This window comes from Aulonocara stuartgranti, assembly GCF_965226115.1.
Source record: "Aulonocara stuartgranti genome assembly, chromosome: 13".
NCBI lineage: Eukaryota > Metazoa > Chordata > Actinopteri > Cichliformes > Cichlidae > Aulonocara > Aulonocara stuartgranti.
This window is the reverse complement of record NC_138949.1, coordinates 26482861-26503299: the sequence shown is the minus strand read 5'-3', so window position 1 is coordinate 26503299 and position 20439 is coordinate 26482861. Positions and strand designations below refer to the sequence as shown.

Here is a 20439-nt window from a genome sequence, read left to right as displayed (position 1 = left end):
AGATGTAGAAACCACAGGACTACAGTTTTTCAAAAGATTAGTCTTCAGTAATAGAGTATCCATTTTTTTTTTTTTGTTTTATACAAGAAAACATGATTTGTTGGCACTCTAAGGCCAGTCATACGCTTCATGAAAACAGTTTGGTCCATCAGTCAGTACACGGTTCTGCACTGCAAACCATTCAATATGATCATCACTTAACTGGAAGGCGGTCAAAGATACCGATTTTAACAACAAGGAAATAAACAGATTCGAGGAATTGACTGCTAATGCACAAAGGTCAGATTCTGCTGTCAGGTAACATGATTCATTTTGTATTTATTCATATGAATCTTTTCATTAGAAGTAGCAGTGATTAAAGGAGTGATTCCCTTTATGATTACTGGTTAATTGGAATTTTACTTCATGCCATTCCCCTACTTCTCCCAGCCATGTGATGGGAAGATGACATCATTTTTCTCTCTGAGTTAGCATCTTATGCAATAATCATAAGGTTGCCGCATACAGCTAATAAGTTGATCCAAAAATCTTGTCTAACCTGTCAGTCCTATCAGATGAAGAAGGCAAGCACAGTATATTAATTTATGTGAAAACAGATAATCCTAATCCAGTTTTAGGTTAAGTGCCCTGTCACAGGGGGGAAATCTGAAGTAAAGCAAAAAATCACCAAGAGTATGTGAATTTAGACATCTAGTACACATCTGCATGTGTAAAAACAAGAATTTATACCTTCAAAAACAGACTTTTGAAGAGAGACCTGAACAAACAAATAAAGGCAACTTGGGTATAACACTTCAAAAGGCAGGATCAGCAACCAGGGGGTATAGATTTGGATAGATGCAGACTGCAGCAGACAAAAGGGCTCTGAAAGGGACACTAAAACAAGTGACAGATACTAGCTTGATGGGAAAATATAGAATCAAGCAGTGAAACAGAATAGACAAGCTCTTGCTATGACTAAATCTTTTTCCTTTCTCATTCTGAGAAAGAGAAAGATTCAGACTCAGATAGAGTCAACACGAGAATCGACAACAGAATGGAAGCTGGGAAGTAATTTAAAGAGGAGCAGAAGCAAAGCTAATAGGCCAGAGGGATGTTTTCCCAATTCAGAGGCAGAGGGCAAAGCAAGTGTCACAGGTCTTATAAGAGAAACAGCTGGAGAGTCAGGAAGCAGAAAAACAGATAAGGTGGTTTACTGAGGAAGTGAATGGTTGGGTAATGAGGTTAGAGGAGTACAATCGGGAAACAAGAGTTGTCAGATGGGATGAATAATGGGCTGCATGATGAGTGTCAAAGAAATCGCAAAGAAGACTCCTGGATTAACCCATAGGTGGTATTAGGTGAAATCCCTGGAGATGATGAGCCATGAGCCCATAAATTCTGCCTGGTGATGCAGCCAGCTCACCAGCTGATTTACTACAGGCTTGGCAGGGTGATGCTATAGAGCAGAGAAAGGCATGGGTATCTGAAATGAGGTTTTTAAGGTTCGGGAAAGAGGATTTTGTTAACTTTGAAGATCACACTAACAGATGTACTAAATGGAAATTCAAACTGTTCAATTAATCGTTTCAGGTCAGTGCATTTGTTTTTACATTTATTTCTTCCAAATTATTTTTAAAAGGTGTTAATGAGGAAAAGCTGAATAGAACGCCCATAGACTGCATGTGCTCCATTGACACAGGAAGGTAAGAGCTTGAGCCTGTTCATTCATAATTCAGAGGTGTTGCAGCCCTGTGTGCCTCCTCAGAGCACAGAAATTCTCACAACTGTCAATCAAACAATCCTGCTAAAATTGCAGGAGCACAGCAAGCATATGCAGGGGACATAGGTTAAATAAAGGTATAGCTTTAAATTGATGGGATATGACACAATTGGAAAACAGGTAGAGGGACAACAGTATAAAATTAGCCATTTAGCAGACTGGGATCATTCACAGTTATGCTGATTAACGTGCATTGTCTCTGAGGCAAAAAGCTCAAGGCAAGAAACATTACTCCACTATCTCCAACTCCTTACAAACAGTAGCAACCTGAAAAACCTAATGTGTTGCAGAAAGAAAGGGAGAAATATGCTGTGAAATGTGCAATAGGCAGTGTGGTTGCAAACGGAATGCAGCCGTTTAGCACATTTCACTCAGACCGGTTTGTGACAAACTATTCCTATGGGCATAAATGCCACTATAGGCATATGAGCAAGAAAAATGAATGTGGTCCTTAGTTTAACTTCATGTCCCACTAATCTCAAGTAGAAAGGAGAAATTAGAAATACATTTAAAGTCTAAATACATGGTTACTGCTACAATAATTTCATGCATGCAAACTCTGGCTCGGTGTCTCTTTTATAACTGCTCTGCTTATCATACTCTGTTGAATCATGTAGAATATGATCTGCTATACTTTGTTGATTTACAACAACAGGATCAATAACATTAATATCAGAGAAATTCAAAAGATACCTTTGAATATAGTTGTTGACCTTTTTGTACCACTAAAATAAAAATATATGTACACAATTCTAAACTGTTAAAATGAATTGCCAAATTCTTCAAATAAGTACTTCCTATTTAGCCACAATCTACTTTCTTATGGAGAAATTATGACTCATCAGTAGGGATGGGTACCAGTATCCGGTGCCATTATAGCACCGGTTCTGACATAAACAGTAGTAGCCAGACCGAAAAGCAGCGCACATTTCGGTGCTTTTTTTTCCTGAGATGTCATACACTTTAGATTCTAGCCAATCATTTTACCTTTCCAAGGATAGTAGGCGGGCCCAGGTACGTACGTTCTTTTAGAGCAGAGCTACAGATTAAAAATGCCCAAGGCGAAGCGGTCAAAAGTCTGGCTGTATTTCACAGCAAAAGATGCAAACTCAGCAGCCTGCAACAAGTGCTTTAAGGTGATACTGTGCAAAGGAGGTAACTCCTCGAATCTGATGGAACACCTGGCAACGCATGGCGTTTTTTTAAAAGCCGAGAAATGCACCGTATTTGATAGCTTGCTGCGAGACCTCACACCGAGCACATCTACTGCGGGTGGGTTGCCTGTTATCGGACCCGAAGTTAGCAACATCCCCCAAAAACCCGAAGATTAGAGTCGTGGCCCGTAGCCCTGCCAGTGTAGCAGAAATGATGATGGATGATGATGATGGCAGCAGCAGCCGTTCTTCTCTGCGTGAGTAGCTTAATGTTGTTCATGTGTAAGCTAACCACGTTATTAAATTAATGCATGTAAGGTGAACTAGCAATCATCGTCATAGTTACATGTGGCTGTCTTCTTGTTTGATGGCAGATACTCCCTTCACCCTGGCCAAAAAGGCTAAAATGACCAAAGAAAAAGTGGAAAACAGCTAAACATGAGAGGTTTTTGGACAAAGTTTGTGTTTTTTCCATTGATTAAGCACTGCTTCCAGCCAAGAGTGATGCCATAAATCCTCTATAGCTGCAGAAAAGGCTAACATTGTTATCTTTTTACAAAAAAAACAGCTAAACATGAGAGGTTTGTGTTCTTCATTCTTTAAGCACCGGTTCGAGCACTGTTTAAGCACCGGCACCGCTTCAAAAGTACCGGTTTGGTACTGGTATCGGATAAAACCTAAACGAAACCCATCCCTACTCATCAGCAGTAGCGTGTTGGTAATCCATGAGAAGCCTTGGAGTTTCCTAAACTGAGGAAGTTAAGCATTAATGTTGCAAAAATGTGCATATGCTATACAACTCCACAAATGTTAGCGAGAGTATGTTGAAAAAAAAGAAAAGTTTCATCCATAAATGTAACTTTTGCACTTTTGTCTCTGCCCTTTCTGCAGAATGTTCAATTGAGACTGATGCCATCTGGTTTTTTAAAAGTTTTAGCTCAAATGTTAATCCTGAATGTTTAGTTTAATGTTTTCCTGCCACAAAGTTGCACAGTAAAGTGTCCATTAAGCAGCAAACATCCACTGAGACTGAAAAATTAAGCCAAAGTGGAAGTGCCACTTGGGGCTGCTCCAAATGCAAATAAATATCCACAGAATCACAGTTTAAAGTTTTGGAGCAGAAATGCACACGTTTTTAAACACACCAATGTGAGTTATATAAGAGCTTAGTATTGTATGAATGGCAGCAATATAAAGATGGACAGTTCCCATGAAATCACCTTTGGTCTTGAAGCTCCATTTTAAAACCCCAAGATGAGCATTTCCATTACTGTCATCTTTTTACTGTCATCAATTTACTAAATCGAATCAGTGTTTTACTTGGTGTGACCCAAAATAAGTGACTGAGCCCTTAAACTCATCAGGATATTGTGACAGTGGAAAGATGCTACAGGTAGGGTGAAATGGAGACAGACGATCGCTGTAGTGACCCTTAAGGGAAGCAGTCAGAAGAAAAGGAATTTCATTGTTGTTCACTTTGGGAAAAAGCAAGCAATTCAAAGTCCTGCTTGTGGTAGTTTGTCAAACTGCAATACATTAAAGTCCTTGTAGGATACAGGCTGAGACGTGGTCGTTATCTCTGCATTTTATTTGACTGTCATGATTATAATAATTCTAGTCTGGTGTTTTGAAGAAGGATAGTTTACATTTTGGTATAATTAGGATGTGGCAGTTTAAAAAATGAATAAAGCTTTATGCCAAAACCAGAAATTTATCATCCGGTTATGCATATACTTGTACACACATAAAGCCATACAAAGTGAGTAAGAATAGGAAACCCATATGTGCAATATGGATTTAAGTCTTGCTCTCTCGGTAACAAACACACACCCACTCGCACCTCTGTGCATACAAGGCCACACTTTTTAACAGGAATGAGATGCACAGTCATACACAAAAAGCCAGAGGGGGATGTTTTGTCTTGTTAAGGCACTGTCCTCCAGGAGTAGTTTACAGCTCCAATTAAACCTCAGTGATGTGATTCTTCTGGACACCAACAGCTAAGGTAAAAAAGCCACTAATGGCGTGTTACTCAAACTACTACTACTACAAAACATCTTACATAAAGTGTTTATACGTGGGCACTTAAAATACCATCAAAGCAAAAGCTTAACAAATTATGTGAAAAAGTGCCAGTACGTTTCTCCAATTAATTGATTGCATCATCTTAGTGCTCATGCGCTAATGTAGCTGCACTGAAGAGTTTAACGGCTGATAACGGCAGCAAGGATAGGAAGCACATCTGTTAGAAAGGTTTTCTAACTGAAGTGTAAAATTAAAGAAAACAAAAAGTAGCTTTTTTCAGTTTTTGTTTACGTGCCTACTTGTGCATCACCTCCATCACTGTCAGTATAGAGGGAACAGTTGCTTGAGAGCCACACTAAACAGACAGTGGCAAAGTGGAAAGTCGAGGAAGGAACTTTTGCAAAGAACTTGAAATTATAGCCTTTTTAACACCTAGGCAACCTTTGGAAAGTTTAGGGAAGTATAAAAGCTGTTTACAGGACAACATTGATTTAGATGTTCTAGAAGAAAGTCTAAACAAGCAAAACTGTCAATTTATCAGTCGGTTTGTACCTTCACCTATGGGCATAAACTCTGAGTAGTGACTGAAAGAATAGGATTGTGGATACAACTGAGCTTCCACAGAAGGACAGCAGCGCTCTCCCTTAAGGATGGCAGGAGGAGCTCATTCTTGAGAAGCTAGGAGTAGAGGGGCATATCAACAAAAATCACTTGAGGTGCATCTGACTAAGAAGCCACCAGGTTTTCTCCCAGAAGAGGTGTTTCAGGCACGTTCTTCAAGGAGAGGACCCTGGAAGACACTGGCTATTGGTCGGCTTGGGAAAAGAGTTGGAGGACATGGCTGAAGAGGAGGAGGTCTGGGCATCTCAGCTTAGACTCCTGGCCCTGCAATCTGGACCCAGATAAGTGGCAGAAAACAGATGCATGGATGACTTGTGTATTTAGTGGCAGCTGTCTTTGGCGTGTTCCTATAACTAGAGTTTTCAGTGCCAGGAATGGTCATTTTGTGTGGATAAATCGTAATCAGTGCTGTATACACACTGACAAGAAATCAAAAATTCAATAAAGGCTGTTCTATCATATTTGCAAAAAGTCATATATCTATGCACACACACACACACACACACACACACACACACACACACACACACACACACACACACACACACACACACTAATACACATGGAGTGGGACTGTGGTGAATAATCTTTCCAAACAGAGTATCTGTAAATAATGCTGAGTCACAAAGCATCTCTCTCTCTCCTTCTCTGCAGAAGGTGTCAGCTGAGCTGGCAGAGAATCCATAATATGTTTGACATGTTCACCCAACTTTGACTGTTTTTGCACCTTTCGTCTCTTGTTTGTCACTTCAAGTGTTTGTCTTTTCAGTGCACACAAAACAATACAATTTAATAATAAAATGCTGTTAAAAAAAAAGCACAATCACATATGTCCACCAGTGTTGGGCAAGTTCCTTTGAAAAAGTAATTAATTATAGTTACTAGTTACTTCTTCAAAAAAGTAACTGAGTTAGTAACTGAGTTACAAGATTCTAAAAGTAATTAATTACTTGAAAAGTAACTATTGCGTTACTTTAGAAAGAAAAAATGTTTAACCCTCCAGGGTCTAATTGGCCATTTTTAACTACTTTTGATTTTCCCTCTACATTTCACCTTTTAAAACTGTTTATTTGCCTTGTTTGGTATCATCCTTTTCAGCACAACCTCACGTGTCTGAATTTACAGTTATGTTTTCATTTTGACATACTGTATTAACACAATTGATCTAAAATCAGACAAAAAACATAAAATCCAAGTAGAAAACGTTATATTTTTTACTGTAACAACCACAAACATGTTTATTGAATCATATTTCATAACTTTAAATGCAAATATAAATTGTCAATTTTAAAATCATACGCACAAGTTTTGCAAACAAAGTTATTTGCAGCCATTTACCTTTTACCCTTTTTTTTAAAAAAAATAACCATTTCAAACTATTTACAGAAGAATCAGCTGTTCTGCATTCAATAAGATGCTTCTGTCCACTATAAAGGAGAACATCACAGCCTGATACCTGCAGGTCTGACAGCAGCAGGTGTATCACTCCTGTTCTCTACCTGGAGACAGCAGTCGCCTCATTGTTCTGACACACAACACAAAACTATCCACAACACTACACATTAACTACATACTCCAAACACGCTAAGCGTCATAAATCTCTCACATCTCAAAACTTGCTCTCTCTCTCTTTCTGCTGTCTTTAACTCTCTCTCTCTCTCTCTCTCTCTCTCTCTCTCTCTCTCTCGCAGTCACTCCTAAAACTTCCCCCTCTTCCTAAACAACCAAATGTCATGTTGCCATATAATTTTTTGATTGGTCGACATGGTGCATTTTTCCACCAACACAAAAGGGCAGGGTTTTTTTTGTTGTTGTTGTTGTTTTTTATTTTTTGGTCATAAGCAGAGAGTGCATGCTAGCTCTGTCCTTAAACAGCAAACGTGACGAAACTAGGAAAAAACTGGTATATGTCACCTTGTTGCTTTGTCATCTTGAAGTGGTCATGTGATTGGCTTACCACGACTACTTTATTTGTCCTCAGTCAAACAGCAGCACTCATGCGATTGTTTTGCCCCTTAGCTCCAGGTGTTGTGCCAAAAAGTGATCGTATTGTAAGAATTTTGGTTCTAACTCTGGTATTATGACTAGAGTTAAATATACTCTGCGTTGCCTTAGTAAAGATTTTTTAAAGCATGAATCCTGCACTTAATTTATCCTAAACAGAAACAGTTTCTAACACCGATTACTCTAAGTGCTCCAAAATTCTGGCACGTGCATGCAGAGAGTCGTGAGGTCCATACACGGGTGGACGTGGACACTGCTTTTAGTGCCTTGGTGCAGATACTGTACAGAATAGACTATAGATGCATTTTTGGAGTTTTTTTCGACAGCATACTCTGAACACAATTCTTTGTGTACTTAGTATTTGATGGCCATGGTGAGTGATAAATGGGGCAATGTTAACACCTATCTAAAACTAATTACTGCACTCTTTGTAAATGCCAGTCTTCCACCACTACACTAAGGAACATCATCACTTTTCTGTCTCTCACCTACAGTCAGGCGTACCTTGTCTGTATTGAAATGTTTTGTTTTTTTAAACCTAAATAGACCCACAGAAAAACTAAGTAAATGACAGGATGTAACAGTTCCCAAGCCCAATCGCAGGACATCGAATACAGCCGTTTTGTCAAACCCACTGGGTACTAAATATGCAAACGGTGTATTTTAAACTGCTGTGTAAGGGTTATGGCATGCATCATTTTGATGTCTTTATGGACACTTGTTTAGGACCACTTGACATCACATTTACCATAATGAAAGCCTCATCTGAATCTTATTTAATTTAGGTTTTTGGTTTCTAACCTTAACAAGGTTACCATAGACTGACAGCAAAAGTCAAATGCAAGTGAAAATTAACCTGAACTAAACATTGTGCAGAACAGAATTTCCAAATTCTTGTTCACTTGACGGAAAACATTGGACATATTGCTCCTCAAACCCTTCAAGCTCCAACTTTGCCTTCTCTTCAAAGGGGGGCCATTATCTGCTGTAATGTTTGCATGTCTGATGCATTAAGGAGCCAGCATTAGAAGACCTTTATGCCTATCTTCAGATATCTCCCTTCAGTGAGAATGCATTAAATTTCCATTTTCTACAGGTTGGATGATTGGATTGGGACAGGTGAAAAAAAAAAGTCTACTTGGACTGAAATTTAAAACTATATTTCTTCCTTATACTAGCTAAAAACAGACCGGCTGTAATGTGGTTGATGTTTCAAGAAAAACACAATGCACAAATCTAATACCAAACAAGAAGGAAAGTGAACCAAAAATAAAGGAAATCTATGGGAATCTGTGAGGAAAGATGAGCAGGTTTGTTGAAAGGTTGCCCTTGCTGAGTGGTGAGGTTTCTGGAGGGCAGCGATGATCAGTCTGCTGAACTGAATTAGTCTGAAATGTCAAGAGAGAAAAACTGTAGCAGAAACAAAATGAAAGAGGGGAGAGTATCAGACATCAGCTGTGAGGAGAGACCAGCCTGCAGTCGGCTGTGTCCTTAAACACTGACTGAGATGACACACACACACATAGTGCACTTTCACCTTTTCCTCTTCTTCTCAGAGAAAACCTTCCAAGTCATGCCACAGGTCAGCAGATATCCAACCATACATTTAATCCCAGACATAAAAACCTATCAGTGGCATGTAACATCACCTGCTCAAAGTGTCTTTGTTGGGCTGGAGGCTTTTGACTGAGAATGCATTTAATACGATCATATATGCAATGCAACTGTTTTAAGACAATATCAAAGTGTGACCTTTAAACATTTAACAACTGTAGTAGAGCTCAAACATAAAACAGCTGTTATGCAACAGTCACATATGGAAGTTCATTCGATCTCTTTTTAAAATCTCCACGTAAGCTGCAGAGTTTCACCCGCAAAGGGTCAAGTTTCTGTCTGCAGCAACACAAAGGCCAGTACCCCACGCACATGTATGCATGCTTGTTTGTGTACGTGTTTGTCAGTGTTAGTGATTTCAGATGCATGAAAACTCAGCTACACCATCTATGCAGACACTTCTTAATGAGGATCAAAGGTAACATCTCTCATAATCCCACACAGGTAGTAAAGTAATTCTTATACTTTGTGCATGACATTTAAAAAAAAAAAGGCACATTGAGAGTACAAGCTTGTACTGAAAAATGCCCGTCTTAGTATCTTCCTGTTTGCTTTTATTAAAATGACCCTGAATTAGGACTATGATAATGCCCTGGAAAGAACAGTCATGTGTTCATTTCTCTCTCTCACCTGCAGCCACACTCCTGTTATTGGGGACAGCCTAAAAACAGGCAACTATTTTGGGGGTTGGGAGGGGATTGTGCTAAAAAAAAAATAGCCCTGGGCTCCTCTTTTTCTTCTTCTCCTCCCTCCTTTCTCCTCTCATCTACTTTCCAGTAGCCCTGGGCTGCAGTAAAAACAGAGCAGTGCAAAATACCATAGTACCAAGTGGCACAGTCCAGAGCATTACATTAGGTATACTATATTACAATAAAGCCACGAAGATCAGATTTTAATACTAATAAAAATCTTCATTATAAAACATCAGATCCTTGTAGAACTAAAGAAAACACACAAAGGACCAAGAAAGGGCCATAATGTGAAAAACTGATATGTTTTTATTATATAGTTGTGAATTCCCCTATTTGAGATCCGTTTGTCCAAGGCTTTCTACAAAGTAGATTTGTAGTTTTGCAAATGAAAGTTTTTGCATTTTGTTGTGCAACCTAGCATAGCGTTTCTGCTTGTTTCTTCTATTTCTGGTGCTCTATGGTTTTTATCTTAGAAATTATTTTCTGACTTGGTAAAGTTAGAAGAGCTCAGCAATTCACCAAAGAAAAAATAGTTTGCACAGTTTATCAGAACAACTGAAGCAAAACAAAAAAAAGAGATGGTAGGTAAACACTATCATCTATGCGACAAATTTGAAAGGGGATTTTCAGAAGAGTTGATCTCTGACTTTGAAGGCAGTAAACACATGTCAATCCTGGGGAAGAGATGTTTGTTTATAGGTTTGTCCTGTTTTACATGGGTTGCTGTGTTTTATCTTTTTTTTTTAATCTTTTCAAAATGATGAGTGTTTTTATTCTTACAGTTTTATTACATGCTTCTATTGTGATGTTTGTTTGACTTGTTTCTGGGAGACTCCTCACCTCTTTATCACTAATTTTACACACCAGTGGGAGTTCATGCCCTGGAAAGACTCTGCCATTGACAAATCAGGGTGAGCCTTGCGGGCACCTAAAGACCAATAAGAGGACCTGGCAAGAAGGATGAAAGAGCAATCATGGGGTGTTGGAACACGAAATGGAGACAGCCATGCAGAGCAGCACGTAACAGACAAAGGACTAAATGATGATGATGATGATGACGATCACTACCGGGGACCACAGCTGGAACAGGTTACAGCAATGTAGCCTGAAATAGAAAAGGAAAGGCACACCGTTTGGTAGACTGTGAGGAGGGGACAGGAGAGCATGGCTATCTCCTCGGATGGTGAGACACTAGCTACGCTTGTCAAACAGAGAACAGCGACAGGCAGAGTTAGGAGCTCTGCCCATTTAGGTACGTTCTGACCCACTCGTTAGATGAAGGTCTGTTGGTAAATAAAAGAAAGTGACTGCATCTGTCCTCCTTTTCCTGTAGTTGGCACTGGTGCGAAGGAGTGGAGAGGAAGTGTGAGGACACTGCCAGGATTTGTATTTTAAAATGGAATTTTATTGGACTTTTACCTAATTGGCTGTCACTACTGGAACTGCAACCCCACTGTACTTCCCCATTTAGAAGGGTTTTCCCTTGTGACTGAACTTCACGACACACACAAGAAACAAAACCAACATACACTATATACTTCATAACTATTAATCCATCGTTATCTGGCAGGTGGCTTTAATATTGTGGCCGACTCCTGAGGTTTGGTGCCTATTGCAGTACAACTATCACAAAAAATAAATGCTGGAAAAAACATCAGCTTGTCAAACGGGTAGAGTGGAGAAGAAAGAAGGAACAATGATGCAGTCCAGGTTCATGAAGCCCAGTTAATAATAGAGATAATGGAGGAAGGCAGGAAAAGAAAGCCATTTCAATTGCCAGCAAAGCTCACTGGTTTTATTTACTTCAGATAAATCAAGTAATTATGTAAAGAAAGCAACAGTCTAGGAACATGAATGGAGAACAAAGGAAAGCAAAATGAAAGCATTGTAGGACAAAGGAACAATAAAATGACCAACTGATTGGGAGCAAGAAGAAAAGCTGAAATACAGCGAAGATGGAAAGGATTTTCTTTTTAAATGCGTTACCCTGCTCTTATCACTTTATGTAATAAGTACAATCAATTTTTTTATTGTCTAACACCTGGGGAAAAAATCTGAAGAAAATTAGATAAGTCTCCAGGGATAACAAAGTTCCTCAAAAATGTGTTTAAGCAGAAAGAAAAACAAAAAGCATTTCTTTAAGACATCAGTCGCATACTGCATTTTTTATTTTTTAACTCATTAATCATTCTTAGTGTGTTTTAACTACTCCTTCAGCCTTTTTGTCTTCTTTCCTCTTATGACTATCCTCTGTCTTAAAATATACAATAATTTGTATAAATATTATCACTTCCCTATCTTCTTCTTCTTTGTTTGTTTCATATTTTCCTCTTTTACCTCACTTCTTCTATCTTTGTGTATTAGGTCTCTGCTTGTGCTTTGCCTCCTCTCTTACACAATCTGCTCTTATCTCTCCACCACTGGTTGTTTCTTTCTTGCTTAATCTTTTCATTTGCAGGTTCTCTGCCCCTTTTTACATGTCCTTTCTCCCTCATATACAAGATTTCTCTCAGTCAAACGATCCACAACTTTGTTCATTACTTGCACTGCAAACAAGGCTGACATTTACACAAGTGACACACGACACACACACACACACACACACACACACACACACACACACACACACACACACACACACACACACACACACACACGATTGCTAAAAGCTATATAGAATATATACTTCTTTTTTAAAGCCTAAATCAATCAGTTCTACACTGCCACTGCTGTCGAGTTCACAAGGGTGCTGAAAAACAATCAATAAAGTAACATGAATGATCTGTTAAAGTGAAGAGACAGGTGATATTTTCTATAAATTGATATTTTCTTTTTCTCTTTTTCCTCATCTGACGAACACCAGTGTAAGCTATCTGATTTTAAACTCTTATAACCATCTGACAAAAGAAGTGTTTATGTTGGATTAGAAACTCGTATATCAAGATTCTCCCAATATCCCGAGCCCCAGAAGACAAATGTGTAACCAGAAAAACAGTATAACACACATAAGATCTTAAACTTCCAAATGTGATCACTGTTGTGCTTGCATTATTGCAGTATCATAGTGCTATCATTCATCATGCTACTCTGAGTTGTCCAAGTTTTATATCTTTTTCTTCCCTTGTAGCAAACTAGTTTCTATACCTTGCAGATCAATAAAAATAAAAATTGAAAAGTCATCTATCCAATGATTATTGAAAATGAAACATTGCTCCAATTACTGCAACATTTACAAGTGTAATATACAGCCAATGTTCGTATTTTGGCCTTAGAGAAATGTTTAATGACCAATCTGCAAACATACCAGTAAATTTATTTAGTGGATCTCACATGAAAGTGACCTCAAGGGGCATTTGCAAAAGTGCCTTGAAGTGACTGTTGTTGTGATTTGGTGCCATAAAAATAAAATGAACTGAACTGAAAAGGGATGAAAATATAAAAGTTATTCTTGCTGGTACAGAGAGGGGGGGAAAGCAAGTATTAGTAGTTGGGTGATTAAAGCTTAATATTTGATAACCCAAATCAAATCTGTTGATCATACAGTGATACTGTGGGCCAGCTTTGCAGAAGCAGCTCTCCATGGCTGTGCATGTGTCACCAACCCTCCACTTACTGCAGAAATAGGGGGACCACGGTTAATGTGAAATGCACAACGTGTGTGCCAATCAACTGGCACTGCTTCCTGAATCACTCTTCTTCACCTCTCCTCCTGCCTCCTGTTATACACTGATAACTGGCTTTAGTGACATGGAATATCTCCTTAAACGTCTTCATTCCTACGTATGCATGAAATAGTAATGAGAGTAGTGCTTTTCCAGTGTTGGAAGTGCAGCGAAGATGAACCTGAAAGCTACTGAAGCCTGCAATAAAAGCTACTTTTGGCTGCTCCTTGATTCATAAGGGTTAGCGACAGCGGGTAGCTCTGCATGTTTGATTTGGCAGAGTTTTACCCTTCCTGATGCAACCCCAGAGGGATTTGTATCTCCTCCTTGGAGGGAACTGGGGGGTATCATCTAAATGTTGTTTTCGTGTACAATAAAGTGGTACATCCATTTTATTGTAGCTAATTAATTATTATTGAGACAGAAATTTAGCAGAAGAGATTGTGTAACTGTTGTGTGACTCTGGAATCAAGAGTCTGTTCTGACAAAATGTAGCAAAGCGTGGAGTGAATCATAAAAAAAATTGAAATTCTTACTTTTACGAAAAGATATGAAAAGGGTAAAAAGTGCTTTTTGGCATTATAATAGCAAAGGTGAGGTGATATCAGAGATGCAATGTATTTTACACAAACTGTAATTCTGCCACCCAGCTGGCAAAAGCAGTGAAAACAGGTATATTAATTTTTTGGGTTGTTCATTCTTCCTACTCTGAATGCATTACAAGGCAGTTATTCTAGTTTATCTGTGCTTTTACACTGTAGGTGCTCTGGGCATTGCTCGGCATATTCACAGGTCATGGTGGGAGCAACCACATGTTCAAAGCATCTGAAATACAGAGTTAACATTCATGTGATGCTAGTTCACAGTTAAAATAGCTTTATTTTCTTGTTATAGCTCTCTTGTGTTTGCAAATGGACATTATCCCCTCACTTTTATATTTTCATTCACCAGCGTGACAGAGAAAGCCCTCCATTGTTAATTCCAATGACTTCTTTAATTTTTTTCATTCCATTACCCCTCACAATGGACAATTTTTGATAAACAGCATTAATAAAGTCCAGGCGGCTGGGCCCTGATTTGTCGTTTATGTGTCTCAGAGAAGAAGAAATTATTTAAGATTAGTTTTGCTTGAGGAGAGGTTAGGCTGAGGGTAGTTTTTCACTTTTCCACTATTAATCACATAATTCAGTTTCACTCATGCTCACCTCACTAGTCAATAAAAAGTTAAATTAGAAGAAGTGGAAATAAACTTACTAGAATCCACATCATGGTCTTATTATTGCTTTTATTGACAGTCAGGAGCTTTGACCTAGTCTATTTTTCCATTAAGCATACATGTATTTAAATTCAGTTTTTATATGAATTAGAACCTTTGAAAATATTCTGAACTGTGACTGATGACTTTGCTGATTACAAATGTAGGAGACTGAGAATTCAAGGCCAATATATAGTAAATAGCATAAAATGATATTTGGCTTAGCTTGACAGGTTTGCATTAAAATAAATCACATTTATAAGAAAAAGTCTCCTTTTGTTAAATACTTCAGGGCTATTTTCATAATATCCAACGATAATCACCACAGTGGGCGAAGAAAACTGCCTGCGGCTGAAAATTGCTGCTCGGTAGAAAAAAGCATTTCATAACATTTCAGCTTTGGCGAAGGGAAGGCTTTAAAACTACAAAGTAGTTTTCAAGTCTCACAACAACACTAAGAGTCATGACCAGCACTTTCCCAAGCTGCCGTTGAGCATCATTACATAACAGGAGCTATTTCATACATGGGTCCTTGCCTCTCAAATATGTACGTACGTATTTTTCCAAATAGATTTGTTTGAAGGCAATTGATGGAGAAGACCACATGCTTTCACCTAATGGTTCGTATTAGACATAGAACAAATGACAACTTATAAGGAAAAAAAAGTAAAGTGTAGAAGAAAGGCACATGAAACAGAAATAGTTCTTTGTGTAAGAACTGCTGTGCTTCCTGAGTGACATTTTCAGATAATTTGATTTTACTGGAGATGCTTTTGTGGCGGTAGCCTATATTGCGCTCATTAGACCAAAGACATGATAACTTAGTTTGCTATTAACAGCATATTGGTACAGTATATCCTCATTACCTTAGTGTCATGAGGTTCTGACTAAGATTCCCAAACTGTTTTAACGCTTAGCTTATTTTGAAGATGTACAACCAGCCACATAACAGTTTTGCACTTTCTCTCTCTCTCTCATATATGTATATATATATATATAGCCCTGCGACAGACTGGCGACCTGTCCAGGGTGTACCCCGCCCCTCGCCCTATGACAGCTGGGATAGGCTCCAGCGCCCCCTGCGACCCTGAAAAGGATAAGCGGAAGCGAATGGCTGGATGGATATATATATATATATATATATATATATATATATATATATATATATATATATATATATATATATATATATATATATATATATATATATATAAAACAACTGTAAGAATGCTTTGTACACTCAGTGCTGTGAATCAAACAACTGGCACACACATACAGAATTTATTGAAGCCATAAACAGGCTATAAAGAATTTCACTTTAGTGGTTGATGATCAGTTCCTTGAGGACAGCCTTGGTAATGTAATGTATTCTAAATGAAACATCTTCCTTTACCAGCTTATCCTTTTCCGATAATAGTCTCATCACAGCACAATCATCATTTAAAACTTTAAAAATCTTAATTTCTTTCTTTCCCTATGCGACAAACACCCCACACAATATCAGAAATTTTTCTCAGTGAACTTGTTTTGTTTACCAGACTGTAAAACCTAGTTTTTCTGCGCCAAAGTTAAGTATTTTAACATGGAAGAATATACTGATTGGCTTGTTCTTGAAACATGTCTAAAGTTTTGGGCAGAGCAATAAGCAGGGCTACATAAAATTCATTAAGAGCAGATTTTTTTTTAAAAAGAGCTAAAGAAACCGTTAGTTATGCCATATAATATATATATATATATATATATATATATATATATATATATATATATTTTTTTTTTGTTACAATGATGTAAGTTGCAGTCTGTGTATGGTTTGAAGTATAAGAAGGTAGAACATAGAAGGAAATACAGTAAAATTAGGGGAATCGATCAGATTTCCTCATTGTCTGCAATCACACATTATGTCCATTTAAACATGAGGCAATTCTCATTTAGGGTCATGAAAATTACTCAGCGGTGCTTTTAGATACAGTGTGAAAGGCAGTTTATGCAGCACCATCCAAGTACTTAATGGAATTCAACTTGGTCTTAAATATAACTCTGCCAATCAGGACTAAGGACCAGAAGAGAGTGTTTTATAATCTTCAGCAGCATCAGCACAGGTTGTGAGACACTGCTGTCCTCGATGCCTCTCTGGTGCTGAGCTGACAAATTTCTTTTGGACTTGAGAACTAGACTGCAGGTGGAGAAGGGAAAAAATCACAGAGGGCTAGTTTTCTGATTTAGTGTCCCAATTTCAGTTTGAGCTAAACCTTAGCAAACAGTAGACAACAGCAGAAGTGCAAAGTACACCAAGTTATTTAATTAATTGCTGAATCCTGCCACACAAGAACCTGATTATCATACTGAGCAAATGGATTCCTAAAAGCTTGCAAAAGTATTGGCCCCCCTTGAACTTTTCTGCATTTTATCACATTACAGCCACAAACATGAATCAATTTTATTGGAATTCCACGTGGAAGACCAACACAAAGTGGTGTACACGTGAGAAGTGGAACAAAAATCATACATGATTCCAAACATTTTTTACAAATAAATAACTGAAAAGTGGGGTGTGCGTAATTATTCAGCCCCCTGAGTCAATACTTTGTAGAACCACCTTTTGCTGCAATTACAGCTGCCAGTCTTTTAGGGTATGTCTCTACCAGCTTTGCACATCTAGAGACTGAAATTCTTGCCCATTCTTCTTTGCAAAACAGCTCCAGCTCAGTCAGATTAGATGGACAGCGTCTGTGAACAGCAGTTTTCAGATCTTGGGTTTAGTACTTTCTGTGCGATAAACATTTGCACCAAAATTTAAATTCTGGATTTTTCCTAAAAGGACTACCTACCACAAACATGGACTTTGAGGAATTTCTACACAGTTTATGCAGTTTTGCTTTATGTACTTACTTTACTCTACACTCTACTGTTCTCTACAAGTGACTGTTTCAATGTGTGAAATTGAATCCAACTTGGATACATGACAAATCGTCATCCCACATATAGTCAGTTTCAACTTTTTAATATTTTGCAAAGGAAAACTTCCCACAAAATGGATAAAAAAAACCAGAAGGTGAGATGTGTTCTCAAACAATATGAAAATTCACTATAATCAGTATATCTATATTAATTGCACAAATAAATACCCCATAAATCATTATTATGCAAATGTAAGTCTTTTATATGTAACCTTATCTAAAGAAATTATTTGTGTATAGAGTTAATTTACAGCAACTTTGTGACCTGATGATGCTTTCTATTCATAAAATGAGGAAGTTACTTATGTTACATTATTAGTTATTTGGCACCAGCCAGAAATGATAATCAACAACAGACATATCATTAAGATGTTCACAGAAAATACTGTCTCTTGTAGGATTATGAACATAGTTCTATCAGGCTCTTTTTGGTTAATACTGGAGTGTTATTCCATCTACTGTAATTTCTATTTGTCAACATGTTCCGCAAAAGCCCCATCAGAGAACAGAGCAGGTGTCAATGTCAAGAGACATCACATTGATTCACACTGAAATAGCATGAATAGCATGAAATAGAGAACCTCGGGTGCAGCTAGGTTTGCGAAGTAGCTTGCAGAGGTAGCAGCATCTCTATGTAGGCTGACGCAGCATCAATAGCGCAACTGATATACCCAAAATGCTGGCTGAGCTTAACTCTGCAGCATGGCAGAATTAATGCTGTGCTTACTTGGTGGTAATGTTAAGATATGACTTTACTTACCTTGACATTGGGTCAAGGTGAATGAAAAATTGTGGCTGTGGTGTAGTTACTCATGACAAACATTTACATTTAACCAAAAAAAAACAAAATACCTTCCATATCCTTCACCAACAGCCTTTGATACTTGTCATCTGGTCTTACAATGTAATGTAAAGCATCAAATAATAATACTAAATGTATCCTGCAAGTAAGCACAATAAGTTATTTGGGTTTTCTGTCATGATGACAATAGTAAAGGTGCTGGAGGGTTGATGGTTGGTGATGATGATGATGGTTGGAAGTCAGAAATTTGAAGTTTGTCTGTCAGAACTACTGGTTTCTTTTGGTTTCATTCATTCATTTGTTTTTACCTAAAATGTTACTTTTTTTTGTTTACACGTTTTAGGAAAAGATAATAGTTTGAGTAAAACTTGCACTTACCCACTGCTTTAAAATTCTTCTTTTGTGACAATGATAAGAGTGCGAGCCCACTGTTTAATTCAGTATGTCATGGCACATATAACAAAGAAGCACAATATGCTTAATTTGAGGCTTTGACAAAATAGAAGTATTTGACAGGCTAGAAATAAGGAGGTCTGGTTCTAACTATATCTTGAAAACCATTTAGGTATTTTGAAAGTACTTGTAAACATTCTGTCATGAAAATTGTTGCATGGGAACAGGAACACTTCCACAAATCATTGCCTGTCAGCACAGTTCACTTCGCCATCCACAAATGCGGGCAGAAGAAGTGAACAGGAACAAGAAATGTTCTGAGGTCAGATTAATCAAAATGTGCAATTCTTTTTCAAAAATATTCAGACTAAAGAAGAGAGGGATCACAGGGCTTGTTATTGGTGCTCCGTTCAAAAGCCTGCATTGCCAAAGGTATGGACGGTACCATCATCTGGAAAGGTAATATCAATACTGAAAGGTATAAGCAATTTCTAGAATTCTATTTGCTTCCATCCAGATTGTGTCTTTTTTAGGGAAGGTCTAAAAAAGTTCATTGAGAGAATACTGGCAGCAGCATGGCTTCATTGAAGAAAAGTCGGGGTCCTGAACATTTCACCATCTGAAAACATCTGGCCGAGATGTTTTGTTGCCACTAAACTGAAAATGAGTAAATATAAATTAAAATAGTACATTCTATGCCCACTCTGCTGCGTGATGGCGTGGTGGTTAGCACTCACAGCAAGAAGGTCCTGAGTTTGACCACCATCTGGGTAAGGCCTTTCTGGGTGGAGCTAGCATGTTCTCCTTTCTCTCTGTGGGTACTCCAGCTTCCTCCCACAGTCCACAGACATACAGTTAATGGGGTTAAGTTAACTGGTTATTCTAATATATCCCTCTGTGTTTGTCTGTGCCCTGCGACAGACTGGCGATGTGTACAGGGTGTACCCTGCCTGTCACCCTGTGGTAGCTGGGATAGACAACCCTGTAAGGATAAGTGGAAGAGGATGGATGGATGGATGGATGGATGGATGGATGGATGGATGGGGCATTTTCTCAGGTTAAACAACTTAAAAAAAATGTTTTCCATGTTTTATTGTGATAAATAAAATATTGGTTTATAAGATTTGCACATCACTGCATTGTGTTTTTATTTACATTTTACACAGCTGTTTTTGTTGTTGTTGTTTTATATTACACTGGGGTTGTAATACAGGATGCAAAGAGGTTGTCTTGTGCAGAGGTTTTTCTTTTGTACTGTGGCAGCTTGATATCTTGCTGACTCTCTACTCATCACAGTGGGAAATTGCACATTTATTATACATTTTCAATAGCTGGCAGTTTACCACACAGACAAAGAAAAGTGCTTTGTTGTATTGTGTTAATGTCATGCAGCACTGTAAGCAGGTAGTCCAGGCTCAAACCCCATTTCTTGCTGTGGCTCTTTACAGGCATTTAAAGGTCATCACTGTATTTATCTGCATTTGCGGTCTCTAATTGG

The 20439-nt window shown here is 38.1% G+C and overlaps 1 protein-coding gene across 2 annotated transcripts in view; it reads right to left on the bottom strand.

The window, feature by feature from the left end:
- The window catches only part of slc8a1b (solute carrier family 8 member 1b), a gene marked incomplete at its 5' end in the record, with an annotated part of 415624 nt that overhangs the window by 138190 nt on the left and 256995 nt on the right, over positions 1-20439 (bottom strand). The gene's annotated exons all lie outside the window — the stretch shown is intronic.